The 18,547-nt window shown below is 28.4% G+C and overlaps 1 protein-coding gene across 2 annotated transcripts in view; it reads right to left on the bottom strand.

The window, feature by feature from the left end:
* LOC117172142 (protein roadkill) overlaps positions 1–18,547 on the bottom strand; it is a 179,451-nt gene that overhangs the window by 63,653 nt on the left and 97,251 nt on the right. The window contains exon 3 of one of the 2 annotated variants that reach the window (XM_033359945.1): positions 4,928–4,979. The gene's annotated coding sequence lies outside the window, so the exon portion shown is untranslated. Of the gene's footprint in view, positions 1–4,915; positions 4,980–18,547 lie in introns of both variants that reach the window. The other variant, XM_033359944.1, reaches the window with a different exon arrangement.

The following is an 18,547-nucleotide window of genomic DNA, read 5'->3' as shown; positions in this document are numbered from 1 at the left end:
ACTATCATCGCACATAAAGCCGTTAGTTGTGTCCTCGACAATATCCAATGCCGAAAACGGTATATCTTCTTCAAATTCTCAATGTGAAATGAAAGAATTTAAATAAATCATTAGATATGGATTGAAAATTGCGATACTAAAAGCAACTCCAGGATTACAATCCATTATAATGATTAGGTAAGAATCAAGAAACGTGATACACATGTCCCCAGTCGGTACAAAACCATGAACATCCCAAGAACGTCTTTGAGACGTTCCTAGGACGTCCAATGTCAGTCCAATCAACGTCTGTAAGATGTCTAATGTCCTGAAGATATCCTAAAGACATCTTATAGAAATAGGATCATCCTTAATTTTTTTGCCCACTCTGGGTTATTAAAAATGAGGGAACTCATTTTTGTCACAGGCTTAAGCTGGTTACATGCCAGTATGTCGAAGGCACTTTTGTTAAGAGTTCGTATATATCATGAATCACGGATGCATTTTTTTGATGTAATTAAGTGATCTGATAATAACAGTATGCCTAATTTGACATATTTCGCAAAGCCTGGATTTTTACCCCACCATCCACGGACTGGGTTACAACCAAGTGCATCATAGGCATAGGGGGACCTACATCTAAAGGTGGGTTCCGAACCAAAATTATATACCCTTATATACATAAATGAATAAAAATAATAATTATTATTATACATAATAATCTACGCATAATTCTCAGTCATGTCAATGTAAGAGTTTATTAATACATATATGTCAGTTTGTCATCTTATAAAATTGTCTTCAACATAAAGTTGCTCGCTTTGATTTTTTAATTATTAGTTTTGCGTTTGAGATTAAAATTATTGAAATTTAAAAACCATCATGCAAAATTTAAAAATTAATAATTTTGAGCGACTTAGTCTTAAGACCCTAATTTGCGAATGCTTTAACTGTTAGACGAAGTTTGGAATAGTTTATTTTTAACGCTTCCAGTTTGAATTGAATCATTTAAAAAGTTTCCAATTAGAAAGCATCTAATTTTCGATGTTTTTAGAATAATTAAACTTGAAAGGTTTAGAATATTAAAAATTCTGTAATTTTCAACCGGGAGAATGACAGTGATTTTTTAAAACAGAAATCACATTTTTCAGTAAAAAATCTATCTAATCACTTTGAATGTTACTTCATATTACGTTACATGATACTTATTAATCATTTGTATATTCTTTACAATTTCTATAATTCCAATTTATAATTATAGTTTTGAATACGCCATTGTAAAACAGTTGAACTTTTCGCTGTGTCTCGTCGTCCCGAAATTGGGAATGACTAGCCCAATATATTTCTAAGTTTAGCCCACACTGAAAGAAATGAATTGCTGATACAGTTATAATGCGGGTTAGATCAGCAATCTGTCTGGCTGGAATAGACATATCGATGGCTGATTTAACGCGCAATATGATTGTATCAGCAATTCATTTCTTTCAGTGCATCTTTTCAAACTCTTTCCAAATATACAGTACATTTTAATTTCAAAATTAAAAATTAAAATATAAAAAAAAATTGTTTAAATGAAACATTTGTTAAATCAAATTTTGTACACGCGCAATTCAAGAAAAAGGTTTATTTATTGTTTTTTCTTTACTTGAACAGATATAATTTCGTATATAAACAAGAGATCCATTAATAATTTTAAAAGAAGATTTGAGGTATTATTAATAGCTATTAATAATGTAAAATTAACGAAACAAAATTTAAAAACTTTATATAATTTGACAACTGCGATATTAACCAAAGAATGCGAAATTTTATTATTTATTCGTAAAATAATGCGCAATTCAGAAGATTTTGACGTATACTATCTTCTGCTGGTAATTATAACTCTTTTAATATCAATTAAAAAAACTTTTTTTGTTAGGAGAGTAACGATAATGTTTCGCATGCTTTTCCTATTGATGAAAATTCAGATTTGAATCGTGAATTTGACGGATATTATTGTATAATAATTTTTAATAGGTAAAATTAATCATTCAAAAAGTTTTAATTTAATGTTTGCCGTATCGATAATAGATTCAAATTCAAATATTAAAAATTTCAAGACAATTTTTCACTATTAAACCCTTCCTAAGTGTAACATTTCATATTGAAAGCCTTGATAGACGGTTTTAAATTTAATCATTCTAGATTCAAATACTGTTTCAAATTTTCTGGTTTCAATTTTAAACTTCAATAATTGACAGGTTTTTTAATTCTTCGAAATTGTAGAATATTAAATTGCAAGACTTGATAGTTGCAAAATTTCCAGTTTATTTCTATTGTAATTAAAAAACGTCTATTTTTAATATATTATCTTTAAAATGTTTAATTTTTAGTTGAAAATTAAAAAAATTAAACTTTTTAAATTAAAAAATATTCGACTGCAAGTTTTGAAGAATGAATAATCATCCTAAATTTAGTGTTAAAAATTAAACTACTTAAAATTAAAACGTTAAAAATGGTTTGTTTCAAACCAAAAAGAGTTCTGAAGTTTCACGTTGAAAACTAAATTTTTGCCTCACATAAGTTTTAATTTTTAATTCTTTTTATTTAAAATTATTTAATTTTTAGCGCTTTTTAAGAATAATTCCATTTTAATGTTAAGTTATAATAATCTTTTTTTTAAGGCAATAACAATTTTAAATTCTAGAATTTTAGAAACTTTGACTTTGAAACACATAATTTAGTTTTCAATTTCCGGTTATAAAATTGGAATTGTTTCCAATTGAAAAATATTTCAATTCAAAAGTTTAAATTTTTTTATTATTTTATGTTGAACATTTAATACGAATTATACAATTTCAATTCCTTTTAATTTTAAAAGATCCAGTTTTCAAAATTCTAAACTGAAATAATTCAACTTTGAAGATTTTGAAATTTTCCATCTTCGAAATTTTAATCAGTAATCATTGAATATCGAGTTTATTGAATTTTTGAGAGTTACTGATTTCAAATTGTTTAATTAAAAATGTTTTCAATTCAAACTCGTACAATAAATAGTTTTTAATTACAAGCGCTTTCAAATAAAAATCATTAATTACTGCCTCGAAAATTTGAAAACTCTTAATATTCAAAATTGTGTTTAATAATGGATTTAAAAAGTATCTATGTTGAATGTGAGGAAATAAAAATCCAAGGACGTAAACGCGCGTTTTCCACGCGTGCATTTTACTGCTCTGTTTATGAATAGAATAAAACTATTCTCTATATAGAAAATAACATGTCAGTTTTTATTCGAATAACATTCGCATAAGTAAATTAGCAAAACCAGATTTGATACTACTATGGAAATTATACACTGAGAGACTTTTTGTAAGAATCAATGATAAAAATGAATGAGAATTTAGTACAATATCATTTCAAAATAGGGAAAACAGGGTTTGCGTATCAAAAATTCATATAGCAGTTTTCAGCCGTCAAAAGTAATATTTTTGTTGGGACAAATGGAAAGGATGTTGCATTAACTCTTATAAAACTTGCGAGAATTTAAAATTCACTATCCCAAAGTTAACAAGTGAAGTTAGAACGATAGTCATACATTTTATTTGAAATAGCGAAAACATCGTTTGAAGTTGCCATACGAAGCATATGAGAATCTTAAACGACTATATTAAAAAAATAGCTCACTTCAACGAAAGATTTAGCCTTCAGAATGAGAAACTAAATACACAAATGAAATACAAATAAATATATAAACACGCGTACAGTTATTATTTTTATTATTATATACTTAATTTATTTACTACATACATAATCGCACGCTTAATCGCTATGAAAAATCGGAACAGCTACGGCGAGATTCGAACCTAACATACTTATAAAGCACTAACGCATTCCCTAACAACTAAACCTAACGGCTAACTTACATTATGGAATATTTAGCAAAAATCTCGGCTAAGGGGCGTCGCTTGAAAACTCAGGCCATTACGATTTTCAATGATTAAATTGATTTTTTATAAAATACATTTTTTTAACGGAACTAATAATATTCGAGGAGCATTCTCAAACGAAAATATATGGAAAATCAAGAATAATGATTTCATAGTTTGCTATGCATCTCAGATTTCTGTCAACTTCATATTGATAATATCAATTTATAAAATACGTTTTCGAGATTATAATATTCACTATTCTTTTTATTCAAATTATTTTTTCGACAACTCAGTAAAAAGAATATCATTTTTTCGTAGTGTTAAATACTTGTATGGTAATAATAAACTTCGGTATTAAAATACGAATAAATATAATAAAACCTCGGTTTTCCCTATTTTGGAACGATAAGTCTAATTCATTTATTTCATTAATTCTAAAAAAGGTCTCTCAGTGTAAATATAAGAGAACCTTATCATTTAAGTGTATACAATTTTATGCAACTTCCTTCAATATGCGAGGGAAAATAAACTCAGTAGTCCAGTAACCAGGAACATTTTGTACAAATTTATGTACAATTGTACATTTTGTTCGAATCGTATTCTACATCAAACAATTAAACTAAATTTTTATTTTTTCCAAAATACAATAATTTCCTATATCGAGCATCGAGTTAGAGCAAGTTAAGGATATTTGGCACGTGTTTTAGATCTAATAAACTTGATAAAACCAACGTAATATAATTTTAGGTTTTGTGTCACGTTATTCTTCCTCACGCTTTCGAGATTTTGGCATTCACTAATCCATTTTTAGGTATTGGAACTGGTGAAGTTCCAATTTGAAACGCTTAAATCTTTAGACAGTTTTCATTTAATAATACATGCAAAATATGAACTTCATGTTTCTAAATTTCAGAAAAGTGACGATTCTAATTTCACTGATTTAAAATTAACAACATGATTGAGAATTTTGTGCCTAGTATCTGGTGTCACAAACCTCAAATCAAATAAATAAAAAATGTGTGACTTACTTGTGACCGCACCTTTTGTCAATCTAATCTTCATGTTGTTTCCGAGAATCTATCAAACCAACATCTGAAACAACAAAAATTGTATTTAATTTTTATTATCTTTAGTTGTAATAATCCTAAATGAAGAGATTATTTTCATGCACAAAAAGATACGACATATAGAAAATAAATGACCAAAAAAATGTAGAAGTTTCATTGTTATTCTCTTTAAGGGGGGAATGGGGGATAATGCATGGAAAAAAAGCTTTTCTTATGATTTTTTTAGAGATCTGTTTAAAGTAAATATATTTAAATGTTTTGCATTTTACAAAGTATTATTAAAAAAATAATTAGTCATATTTTGGCAGAAAAATATCGCGAAATAAGCCAGTGACAGAGCAATTTCGAGTACGCCTCTTGAAAAAGATGATTTGCGGTTCCAGCGATATCTCAACGTAGATTTATCGGAAATCAAAAGTTGCAAAATTTAGTTAAAATATACCCCCCCCCCCCCCCCCCCCTCCAAGGATTATTTTTAGGGATTTTCAAAGAAAATTTGTGATAAAAAATATGCGATTTTGTACAAAAAATTTCGTTCTTTTTAAGTGATAAACAACGTTAATATAAGAACATTTAAACAAAAATATCGTTGGGAGGAGGATTTTCGAATGTAGAAAAAGTTTACCAAGTTTGAGAAGGATCAGTTCAGTAGTTTTTGTAAAATCGCTGGAACGGACTTTTAAAAAGTGATTTCGAGAAAAACTCGTTTAAAGTTTTAAACATTGAAAAAGTGAAGAAAAAAAATTAATTCTTTTTAACGATTTCAGCTCCTTACTTTTTCCCATTAAACTGTGCACACTTCACGAACGTAGAAAGTGTAGTGAAAACTAATTAAAAATTTATTACTTTGTAGTATTTTTTAGTGTCTTCTGGCACGTTCCTATATGGTATTTTCAAACGCAGCTTCGGTCTATGAGGAGGGTCGGCTTTAAATCTATAACTTCAAGAGTTCTGCTCTGATTGTATTAAAAAATTTGACTAAATATTTTTAAAATATTTTACAATAAAAAACAAAAAATTTTGTTTGCAAGTGCTTATCCCCCATTCTCCCCTTAGGGAATTCCAAAGTCAAATTTGAAAAAGGTTAATACTCGTATTAATTATTCATCTAAGGTTCTCACTTTGTTATTGCAAAATATTGTATAAGAAATCATGTAATTTTTAAAGAAATAAAAAAGCCCGTGCCATTCGAACTTTTAAATAAATCAATTTTATTCAAAACCGGTACGAAGCAACATCTTTACAGAATCGAGATGCAATTTCAGAGTGGTCGATAAACTTAATTTTTATACCATAAAAGATGATGTTTCAATCCAAAAGGCCAAATTTTTATCCAAATAAGATACATTATTAACAGCGGGTTTTTACATTATGGGTAAACATGCATTTTCCTCCCTGTACAAAGATGGCAAAACATTTAATAGCTTATATCTCAAACAAAAAAGATACAATTTCTAATTGTTAAATTTTCAGTCAACAAAAAAATAATTTTCGACAAAGTAGTCAAATTTGGAACCAAAAGAAATGAATTTTCAACTTAAATGATAAATCCTAAACAACGACAAAATGCATTTTTAACAAAGTAGTTTAACTTTTAACAAATTAGTAGAATTATCCAATCAAAAAGGCAAGTTTTCAACAAACAAAGATTTGTCATTCAAGAAATAACAAAGGGACGAGTTTTCAAGTACGATCAATGTTTGACAAAAAATGGTGAAGTTACATTTTCAGTAAAAAATTATTTTAAAACAAACAAACAAAAAGTTCAATAAAATAGTTAAACTTTTAAACAACAAGATGAACTACAAGAAACAAATACATTTTTTACCAAGAAGTTAAACTTTTACTCAAGTAGTTTAATTCTAAATTTAAAAAAGGTCAATCTTCAACCAATATTGTCAAATTTTCAAACAAAAAGATGCATTTTTGACTGAAATTATAATTCTTACACTAAAATAGTTAAAATTTCGACTAAAAAATAAATTTTCAACCATAGAGTTTAATTTGGATTAATTGGATGTACTTACAAAAGAATTATTTTTTAACGACGTGGTACAAAACCTCAACTACTTAATTTAATTGAAGGGCCGAACGTAATAACAACATTAGCGCTTGAACAAGCGGAGACTTATTGTCTGCGGAGCAAATTTTCCAAATTGTTCAAATTTAAATGTCGACAGACAATACTTGTATAGAATTTTATTGCGCATCTTTTTTTATGGCTACCAAATTCGAAGTTTTTTTACTTTTTTAGTTGTTCAAGGAAAACGGAATTGTCCCACGAAAAAAAAACAATACTTGTTTGCGTTCAACTCGCCATGTCTTTACCGGGAATTAAGATTTTGTGTTGTAAATTTTATGTGACATTCCTCAACTTATTCTACGACCGTTGGAGTTATTACGAAGTTTAAAAGAACATTTTAGGGCCGTGCAGTGAATATTCAAAAATATTTTCTTCGAAATCTGCGATGCATATAAAAAAAAAATTTGTTCAACATTGAAAAAAAAAAATTGGTTCAACATTTTTTCCTTTAAGCCTACTCCCTCGACAAATTTCTTTTACAATTTAATGCAATGAAAATTTAAAAAGCGATCACTGCAACCACGACCCACATCAAGAAAAAAAGATTACAATATAATCTATTTTTCGAAATTGACGCGTGCGCACTGAAATTTTCCATTGGGACAAACCATCGCACAATGTTCTCGCGATCCCAGTCGAACGCAGCACGTCGTATATAATTTTCACATCACGCTCACTTTTTTCCCCTGATGAAAAAATATCTAAAACTTTTTGGAAAAACTTTTTTGATCCCTACGCAAGATTTTTCTGACTAGAAGTTGTCCAAATTCGAAACTTCCTCACACAACTTTCTCGTTTGTATATATGCATCTCAGATTACGAAGAAGATATTTTTGAAAATTAACTGCACGGCCCTGAAATGTTTTTAACCTTCGTAAATACTCTTAACAGTCGTAGAATATGCTGATGAATGTTACATAAAATTTACAAGACAAAATATGAATTACAAAATATGAATACAAAAAAGATAAGCAATAAAATTCTCTACATGTATTGACTGTTGACAATCAAATTTGGACATTTTGAAAATTTGCTCCGCGGACAATAATTCTCCGCTTGTTCGAGCGCTAAGGTGGTTATTGCATCCAACCCTTCAATTTTTAACCAAAAAATATGAATTTTTAAGGATTATTATATTAGTAGATATTTCAATTTAAAAGATTTTAATTTTAAATTAAAAACTTTTTAAAACTAAACCTCTTTTTCATTTCGTGCAGAGCTCATGTTACGGAAAATTCCGTAATACTAGTATTTGCCAATAACTTACGAACAAGAATAATATACGCGGGTGGCCGACAAATTCATTTTTCAAATTCCCTAAAGTTTCTTTGAATAATGTTTCATTTTCTTTGACCATTAATATTCAACTACCAAAGTTCGAATCTGTTATAAACGAAACTAGAAGCTCTTACGCGCGTGACCCACTACTTTCCTTGTAATTATTCTATTTGGAAATTAAGTTCAAGAAAATACCACGATAATCATTTTTACTTTAATAACTTCTATTTATATACGACTTCGCATGGGTATCATTTACGACGAAAGACCGGGTTGTGTACTCGAATTTTGAAAACCCTACTAAACTCGGGAGGTGGTTTTTTTGCAGTTTTCCTCTCATCGGACCAAATGTTCAGGGAATGCGAATACTTCGAGCAAACTCGTATGTAGCTGCATTGTAACTAAACCTTAGTAAAAAAAACTGACCCTATTCGTTAGAAAATAGCCAAATTCTAAACGTTTTATGAAATTTCTTTCAATAATTAATAATTAATAATTAATAATTCTGGTAAATTTAAGAAATAACCTATAAAAGAAGCATCACAAAGACAATCTTAGTCAACTTCGTAAAAAAATTTGAATAATACCCCAACTCTCAATATGTTTATGAAAATTGTTTGAATGATTGATAATTATTATAAATTTACAAAGTAACGTGGAAAATGAGCATCGAAAGACATTCTTTGTTCATTCCGTAAATAAATTATGCCCCTTCCTTGAAAAATAGCCAAACTATAAATATCTTTATAAACATTTTTAAAATAATTAATAGTTGTAGATTTTCAAAGCATCAGAAAGAAAAATCATCGGAAAGATATTTTTAGTTAATTATGGTAAAAAGTGAAGCCTACTCGTCGAAAGAAAAGCAAACTCTTAATTTTTCAATTGAAATTCTTTCAATAATTAATAGTTCTTGTAAATTTACAAAGCAACATAGAAAACAGTCATCGAATGGACATTCCTAGTTGATTTCGAAAACAAAATTAACTCGTAGGATAAACTTTAAACTCTTAATTTTTTAATTAAACTTGTTTAAATAACTAATAGTTCTCGTAAATTTGCAAAGCAATTATAGAAAAGAGCCCTTTTCCCCCCTAACTTTTGCCAAATTTAACGGTTAAAGCGAAACATTGTTTTAAAGTTTTGTTGACTCTACCTGCACATGATTTTCCATTGGAACTAATACGAAGAAAAGAAATATACAACTTCCCATAATTAACATTTTACTTTTAAATTTCACTTTCGGCCCCCTTATTAATGATGAGGATCGAGTGCATAAAATAAAGATAAAAATAAAACAGAGCTTATTTCAAGACAAAAGAGTGAATTGTGAAAACTTTATTGTCGACTGAGTGAAATAGCGAGTGGCGCAAACTGTAGAAAAGAGGTAATTCGAAAGTCCCAACGGCTGGGTCAACCCATTGATTTTCACTCCTGGTTCGTGGGCGGGAGCAAATAATGAAAGTGGCCAACAAAATCCCTTTGAATTGTAAACGTTTCTGTGATTTTCAATAGACACAATGTACGCACTTTAAAAAAAAACATCATAAGCACCTTTTCGTCGAAAAACATATCATTAATATTCAAATACCATAACTTAATTCTTGTAACATTTTTAATACAAAATCTGCATTCTAAATAGAATAAAACAATTTAACATAAAATTTTTTGACTTATTTCATCCAAAAGTTTAACCTACAAAGATAAATTTTCATTAAAAAAAAGATTTAACATCAAGCAAAAACAGTTGCATTTCAAACCAAATAATCGAATTTTCAAATTAAAAAGATTGTACTTCAACCAAAAACAGAGAAATTTTCAACCCAAAAATTTAAATTTTCAACAAAAACATGAAAAAATGTTGATAAATAAAAAAGTAAATTTTCAACAAAAAATTATCACCTTGAACCTACAAAATGAATTCTTGCCAAATAATACGAATGTTCAACCTAATGCATTAATTTTTCACCAAAATAGACACGTTTTCAATAAAACAGTGGCATTTTTCACCCACATATTAATTTTTCACCAAAAAGGCCAATTTTTTACAAAATAGTTTAATTTTCAACCGAAGATGAATTCTCAACTAAGACGAATTTTCAAAAAATAAAGATTTTCCAGTAAACATCCAAGTTTATTCTAATTGATAAATTTTCACGATAAGGCGCATTTTCTGTAAAACGGTTGAATTTTCCATTCAAAAATATGAACTTCTAACAAAAAGTCAATTTTCAACCATATAGTTTCTTAATCAAAAAAGAGGAAATTTTAACAAAATAGTTGAATCTTCAAATAAAATTATAAATGTCCAAGAAAAAAAATGATTTTTTAACAAAATAGTTCAATCTTCAACCAAGCTATTGAATTCCGAACAAAAAATATGAATTCTCAACAAATATTGCAAGAGTAGATATTTTAACCAAAAACGATTTTAATCTTAAATGAAGAACTGTTAAAAACAACCAAACAAGACGAATTTTTCAACAAAATAGTTAAGTTCTCCACAAAAGAGGATTTTATTTTTAAACTAACAGTTGCATTCGTAACCAGAACAGATGGAATTTCTGCCAGAAGAGATACACTTTTAAACCGAAAATATACATTTTCAACAAAATATTCCAATTTTCAAACAAAAAGGATGATTTTTTAACAAAACTATTGAATTTTCAATAAAATATAAGATGTCTAATTTGATATATAATCATCAGGAGAAAGCAACAGAAAAAAAGAAATATAAATACAAGGCAATAAATTATTAATAAGAATATTATATCAGAGTGGCCGCAAACTTCAGTTTAAAAGTTCCCGAACTTTTCCCTGACCAATTGTTCAGTTACCCTGGCCATTAATATTCAATGACCAGACAAGATTTAGTCTGGTAAAATTTTAACATAGAATCTTTTCTAGACGGAATACATGAAACAATATCAAATTAAAATTCAAAAATTTTAATTTTATTATCACTGACATTTCTCTGATTTCCAGGTTTTCGCTGACTTAAACACATCCTAATTTTAATATGAAACTCAATATGAAAACTAAACAATATTTAAACTTTCCAGCAAAACCAAACTAACAACAAGCAGAAAAAACCTGAATAAAAAATTGAGAATATTTTAATCGCAAATTTGTATTGAGGAACTTAATTTAAATATCATTGAATATATTTCAACTAAATATATGAAACAACTTTTGAAATATTTGAGTATCCTTTTAAATCAGCACGATTGCCGCAATTTGTTTGAATAAAATGTTACATATATTTAATTGTTCATCAGACTTTCTCTCACTATTATGAAAAAATATCCTCCTTTAAAGACGAAACACGAACCACATCTGTGGTTTAATACAATAGTTAATAAACGAGCACATGAATGAATTATGCTGAACAAGTTGCACTCGTATTAAATGTAATAACCGCAATAAATTACACTCAGAAAAATGTTTGTTTGGATCAAACAAATTCTTTCTTTGATATAGGGTCAAACAAATATTTGCTTAATTTAAACAAATATTTGTTTGATTCAAACAAACATTTTTCGTAGTGTATGCGACTAAACTGTAATCGTTCAAGGGCTCCGCGAGGCGCGACATCGTTGACAATCTCTTTCCTAAGAAAAAGAAATATGAATGTAGATGCAGAATGCAGATAGACCTTTTCTCATCGAAAGAGAACTTCTTATAGCTCGAGAGGATTGGACTTTCTACGAACCGCGAATTATCTTTAATTAAGGTATTAAAGTATCCCGGATGTATCTCCTAATAATATTTCAATTACTAGACAATAATATAATACTGGTAATACAACAAACTTTGGTCTATTTACAACATCCAACGTTGGAAATTATTTGATCCATATGTACAGACTTAAGTTTTCATGTACTAAGAAAAATATTTGTTTGGTTAAAACGAAGAAACCATTTTTAATGCATTTTGTACGATTTAAATAAAACCTATTCTTTTGTTTGAATGAAACATTTCTTATCAATGGTTATTACTACGTCATATATTTTATCTTGAAATTACGCTTTAGAGCATTTATATACACAGTATAGTGTTGAGTTCAAACTTCAAACACAAAATTTGATGAATTTGGCCTTCGATTTGACCGGTATTACACTATCACCCACTGTCAATTAAATTTTCAAAAAGCCTTTAATACAGAATAATGGAAAACTTGAGTATTCAAAAGATTAAAAAATAATTACAAACTCAAACATTTAATACTTTATCAAAGTTAAAATAGAAGCTTTGAAAACATCAAAATAAAACATTGAAAATTGTACACAATTTAAAAATTGAAGCCATAAAGTTTCGACAATCTACGTTTCAAAGTGAACAATTTTTAACTTACAGCGTTCACAAGAAAATAATTTTGAATTTAAATTGTATACTATTTTTTACGATTAAAATTCGAAGTTATCACATTCATAACATTACTTAAATTTAATTAGGTTATTTCATTTTGGGACATATCCGTTCAAAATCTAACAAAACTGTTCCGTTTTACTTTATATCAATTTAAAACTGTTTTATTTGTGAAACTTAAATATGAAATTCTATTCAAGAATGGACATTTATAATTTTATATTGTTTCATAACATTAGACTTTTAGCCGAAAATTACATACAGGTATAGATTAAATTTCGGCTACTTTTAACGATTGAATTTGGTATTATTATTACCTTTGAAACCTTAATAATTAAAAAAATGTCAATTATGAACTCTAACAATTTTTTAATTTAGAAGTAGTAAAGATATTCAAAACAATCAAGCATTTTATTCAAATATTTAAAATCAGTCAAAATGGCTGACAAAATAAGTCAAAATGACTTGTTGGGTTAGTCAGTCAAAATTACTGATTCAAAAAGTCATTTGTTATTGATTTATCAGTCGTCGTATCCACACTGTTTGAATCAGTTAAACTTAACTGGTAATTAGTCATTTTTGACTGATTCAAATTTGGACTGTACAATATCAAGTTGAAACCTGTTATAATTGTTGAACAATTTTTAAAAGTTTAAAAATCTTCCGTTTTAAACTGTAAAATATTCCATATTTCTCATTTGATATTTTAAAATATCTTCGAAAATATCAATCTATTTTTTAATCTAAAATTGTACAAACTTCAAAGTTTGTACCTAAATTAGAAAATTTACAATAATTCTCCTAATACTCTGCTTAAATATAAAGTTTATGTTTGTATTATTTTAAATTTACAATTCTTCAATTGAATTTGAAAGCTAGAGTTTATTGAAATTTGCAAAGTTTTACTCAAAAATGAATTATAATAACCGAAGACAAATAAATTGGAGCTTTTAAATTCTCCAATGCCTTCAACTATTCAGTTCATTTCCGCTGTTTGCTCCGCGCAAGTTATTCTTGTTATGTGCGACTCGACGTAAGGAGATACGCTAAGTTTCAGAAGATTGCCTTTTCTTAAAACTTTTTTGTCTGCAGGAAAGAAAGAATCTCTTTTGCCTCCATAATATTTATTTAAAAAAAAACACTGAAAATAAGAATTATTTAACTAAATTCACTTATCGCAGGGGTCGTCCATATAAACGAAATGAGAGGAGATTATATAGAATAATTTTTTTTTCAATTTGAAACGGGCTTTCCATTCATCTCATCCAAAAAATGTAATTTTTTTATTGACATTTCAAAAAATTTGAACTTATTATTTTTTCCCAAAATGTGATTTTCTATTATTATTTGGCATTGAAAACTGTACAAATAAAAAGTTCACAATAATTATTGTACCCACAGAAAATTTGTAATTTTTCAACATATAAATAATAGTAATAGTCGGAACGCCATATCCACTTGCGTCGGATTCGCAAGTTACATACAATATTGGTCATGATTCTTTTTCAGAATGATCTCCTGATCCCGAATCTGCGTGATACCCCTTTGGCATTTATGCAACCAATGATTACATTACCGTCCAATATTTAGAAAAAGTTTCTTTTGCATATTTGCAGAGGAAAAAAAGAGAAAATAAAATTCTCCTAACTTATCTGACGAGAACAATATTTTTATTTAAAAAACTGTGAAAGGTAAAATAATGGACAGAAATGATTCTTTTTTCTATCCTAAGTAATATTGTTTTATCTGGAAAACATTTTGGTAGAATAAAAAATGTGAGTTGAAACAGAAACTGCTCACAATGGACGCTATCTCTCAATAAAGTTAATAATTTTCATGATAGAAGGATTTGAATTTATGAACGGAAAACTCCTTTTAATTAATAGTCGTTTTTCTCAAAATTAATTTCTTTTATTATTAAACGTTCGACACAAAAGCATTCTTCACTCAACAATAAATATATTTTGTATAAAATTGACGAAAAATTAATTATTTTTACATAATTAGGCAGAAATTTTTAACCAGTCTTTTTAACTTGACACAGCTTTACAGCAAAAATGACATAAAAGAGTCAAAATTGGCATAATTATTATTTGAAGCTCTCCGAAATTAATATAATTTATTATGGAGGTCTATTAAAATTCGCAACTGTAAAATGTCGAGGTAACGTACAGTTCTTATACAAAATCATATCCAACTTTATTTCTATATTTCTGTATCTATTGGGATATAAAGTTCACATAATTTCAAAAGTTAATTGGAATTTATTCATAATGTCAATTTAAAAAAGTGTATTCTCTGTAGAATTATCAATGTTTATTTTTGGTTTTGTCGAAGATCGCCTTTGAAGTGTTATAATAGGGTAGCTGGGCTACCATGAGCAGGAATCCAGGAATCATTGTTGGATTTATAGCCCAATGTATCTATGATCAAAAGAGTTTCATTGAGCCAAGAAAACCGTGAACTTATTTGTACTGCATATTTTTTAAAAGCACTAAATTTGTGCACTGATTCAAAGAAATCATTTTTTTAGACGCCATTTCTTTTGTTATTGTTATTCCAAAAGAATATCTCATACGTCGCATGAAGTAATATGTTAACCTAAGTGTTTATTTGCTCCAGAGATATGTTTCCTTTGATAAATGAAATAAAGTGATTCATGTCAAATAAACATATTTTTCAAGTCAAGAAACACACTTTCTAAATAACTTCATACACAATTCGTTAAAATTTGTTTTTTAATTTATCACTTGTATCGAATATTTCAGGAGAAATGCCGCCAGGTGCGCACAACTCATAGTCTCACAATAGGAATTGGCTCTTTTTTATTTTTGTACCTACACTACACAAATTTTGTAAACAATACCGACACTTTTGAAATTAAGTAAATTTTTGGCTGAATCAATATTTTATCAACTCTATTATGTGTTTATTCTGAGTAGTATTTAGCATTTTAGGAACACAAAAATTTGTGTTACATTTGTTTGTTACATAGAAACATTTATTTTACCTTAAAGTACACGTATTGGAATCAATAAATCATATATTAGATTCAAAACAAAACGTTTATATAGCCCGTATTACATTTTTAAAATGGAAATTATTTACTTTTTCAAAAACAAAAACAGGATAGATTTGATGTACAATTAGATATTATTCTATTTCCAAAATACTATTTTGTTCATGGGTGTTTAAATTCGCATGGAAAAGTCGAATAAATCACTGCACACGACTAACTATAAGGTAATTTTTAATTGCCTTTTCTGAATTTTATAATGTCCCAGTGAATCTCCGAGATATTATTTATCTGAAGTTAAATAAAAACGGGACAAACAATTAAAAAATACAATTATCCGACGACGGATAATTTTTATTCGCCTCTTGATAAAAATTATCTGCCTTCGAATAATTGTAGTTTTGAATTGTTTACAGCGTTTTTATCCAAATTCAGATAAATAATATCATAACTGTGATTGAAATTAAAATTTTAAACGCAAGTTATATAATAATTTTTAATAAACAATGATGAAAAATGGTGCCCTTAAAATAAAAATTTCGACCCTTTTTAGTTTACACCCTAAATAATTTATACTAAATTAAATTTGTTTTCAAACTTTTTATTTTAATATAGTTATTGTATACTATATATATATAAAATTTGTAAAGAAAGCCAATGTAATTTTTTATTAATTATTAACGGTGAAAAGGAGAAAAATGTTCATTTTAAGTGCATTATTTTCCATACTTGCACAGTAGAATATGTGATATGATTTGCGCTTTAAATCTTCTTTTCTACATATCCCGTGCAGAAATTTCCCAACTTATTCCCGAGTTCCGATCTGGGCCCGATCGGATTTTCCACATGTGGCCTCAAGGAGGCAGATAATGTGGCTCGCGTCAGAACCACGTCGGGTCGAGTTAGGTTAGACAAGATTATTTCAAGTTTCCTTTTATCGTCGTGATATTGTTTTTCTTTCATAGAATTTAAAATGCCAAAAGCAAATAATAAATTGCGAGTTCGGAATCACAGAATTGTTTGTCAGATTTCTTATATGCGCAATGAAGGCAAGGATAAGCTTTAATTCTCCGGAATCAACATTACAATTCATTTTTAGCCTCTGCAGATTTCCAGCAATGTATTCGAGAAAGCGTCGTCTTTTTGAGCGCATTTACTATTTATGTGAATAAAACAATGTTTTCCGGCTTTTTAAAATTTTATATTTTGCTGCTGATATTGTGAAATCAGATATCACCTTATACCAAATGTATGAATTTTCGGATTAGTAACATTATAGATAAATGCTTTTTTTTCTGAAACATAACCTCACTTTTCAAATCTCACTCTACGTGCCCCATGTGCATTAGTCAAACAAAAATCATTTCAAATGAATGTAATAGCTATAAATTTGAACATTGTTTGTGATATAATGTATAATGATATACAATTTAGAATAATGAAAACTTGAAGTTTTGTAAAATATAAGGTTGAAAGAATATTAATACAAAAACTTTTGAAATTTTATTAATTACAGAAATAAAAAATTAAAGGGGCCATACCTGGGCCAGATCGGGTCCCATTTATGATGCCCGGAGCTGGGCCCGGTCGGGTAGGGCGTTTCATTTACGGTCTAGCGCTAGATAGATTATCCCATCAGGCCCACATTTTTCCCGATCGGGGCCCGACCGGGAAAATTTCACCACACCAAAATTTCTGCACGGGATTTGATAAAATTCAGAAAAGATTCTTAAAAATAACATCCTTTTTAATTTTTATTTCAATTTATAAACAATATATACTACATATATTTTGAAATAAAACGTTTTCAAGATAGAAAATTCAATTTTCGGGGAAAATTTTTATTTTACAAAAATTATTTTGAATACTTGTATAGTTAATATTTTTATATAATTTTCATTCAAAATTTTATTTAAATTTCATAAAATTCACGGAAGAACTGAAAAATCACGTTATAGTGTCTTATGGGGGCGACTTTTGGCGAATTTGAGGGTGAATTTATTTATAAAATGAAATTTGTGTCTTTCGTGTTGTTTGCACATGATAATCTAACATCACCTCTGTGAAGCTTTTAAGATTATTTTGTATATAAAAGAATTTATTGAATTTAGAACACTTTGGGATAGTTTAAGGTCCGAGCCCTACACATTTCTGCTTAGATCTAAAAAATTCAGTAAACTTTTTTTTTCACCAAATGACACAAAATAAGATGAGACTTTAAAAAATAAGTAATACATTTTTTTTTCGACCAGGACTTTGATTAAAATAATGAAGAATGAGCAATATTTCAATATGGTAACTATTTGAAATTGTCAGCTTGTGCAAGCCTGTAACTTAAATCAACGAAAATGAAGCATGACGAGGGTGGAATGGTGAGACTATACATTCAATTGCATTGTTACTTCTAAAAGGTACTTTAGAATGAATAAACCTCGTAATCGAATAAATATAAAGGGCATCGAGGGGCACGTGTGGCAATATGGGTATTTTTATAACATGGAGTATTGGGGCGTTTCCATGACTCGAATCAACTTGATAAAACTCGAGATAATTCCATCGAGTGCTGCTTCTCACGTTCTAACCAACGTGCAAAACGTGGATTATGTAGAACGGTTGACGCACTTGAGAAAAAAATTTACTTATCGCACCAAAAACATGTTGTTGAACAGTTTCTGTTGTCACTGAAAAATTTTAGTTATTTGCATAAAATTATTTTGTTCTTGGGACAAAATATTTGGTTTTTTTTTTATTATTACACCATTAAGCCATTTCCCTTTCGGGGTAGGCGTGACTCACTCGGCAGGGGAAAGGAGTAGGGTGTGGATTGGATAGAGATTTTTCAGATTGA

The sequence above is a fragment of the Belonocnema kinseyi genome, chromosome 4, assembly GCF_010883055.1.
Source record: "Belonocnema kinseyi isolate 2016_QV_RU_SX_M_011 chromosome 4, B_treatae_v1, whole genome shotgun sequence".
Taxonomy (NCBI): domain Eukaryota; kingdom Metazoa; phylum Arthropoda; class Insecta; order Hymenoptera; family Cynipidae; genus Belonocnema; species Belonocnema kinseyi.
Note: the sequence above shows the minus strand (reverse complement) of the source record. Positions and strands in the feature narration are given on the sequence as shown.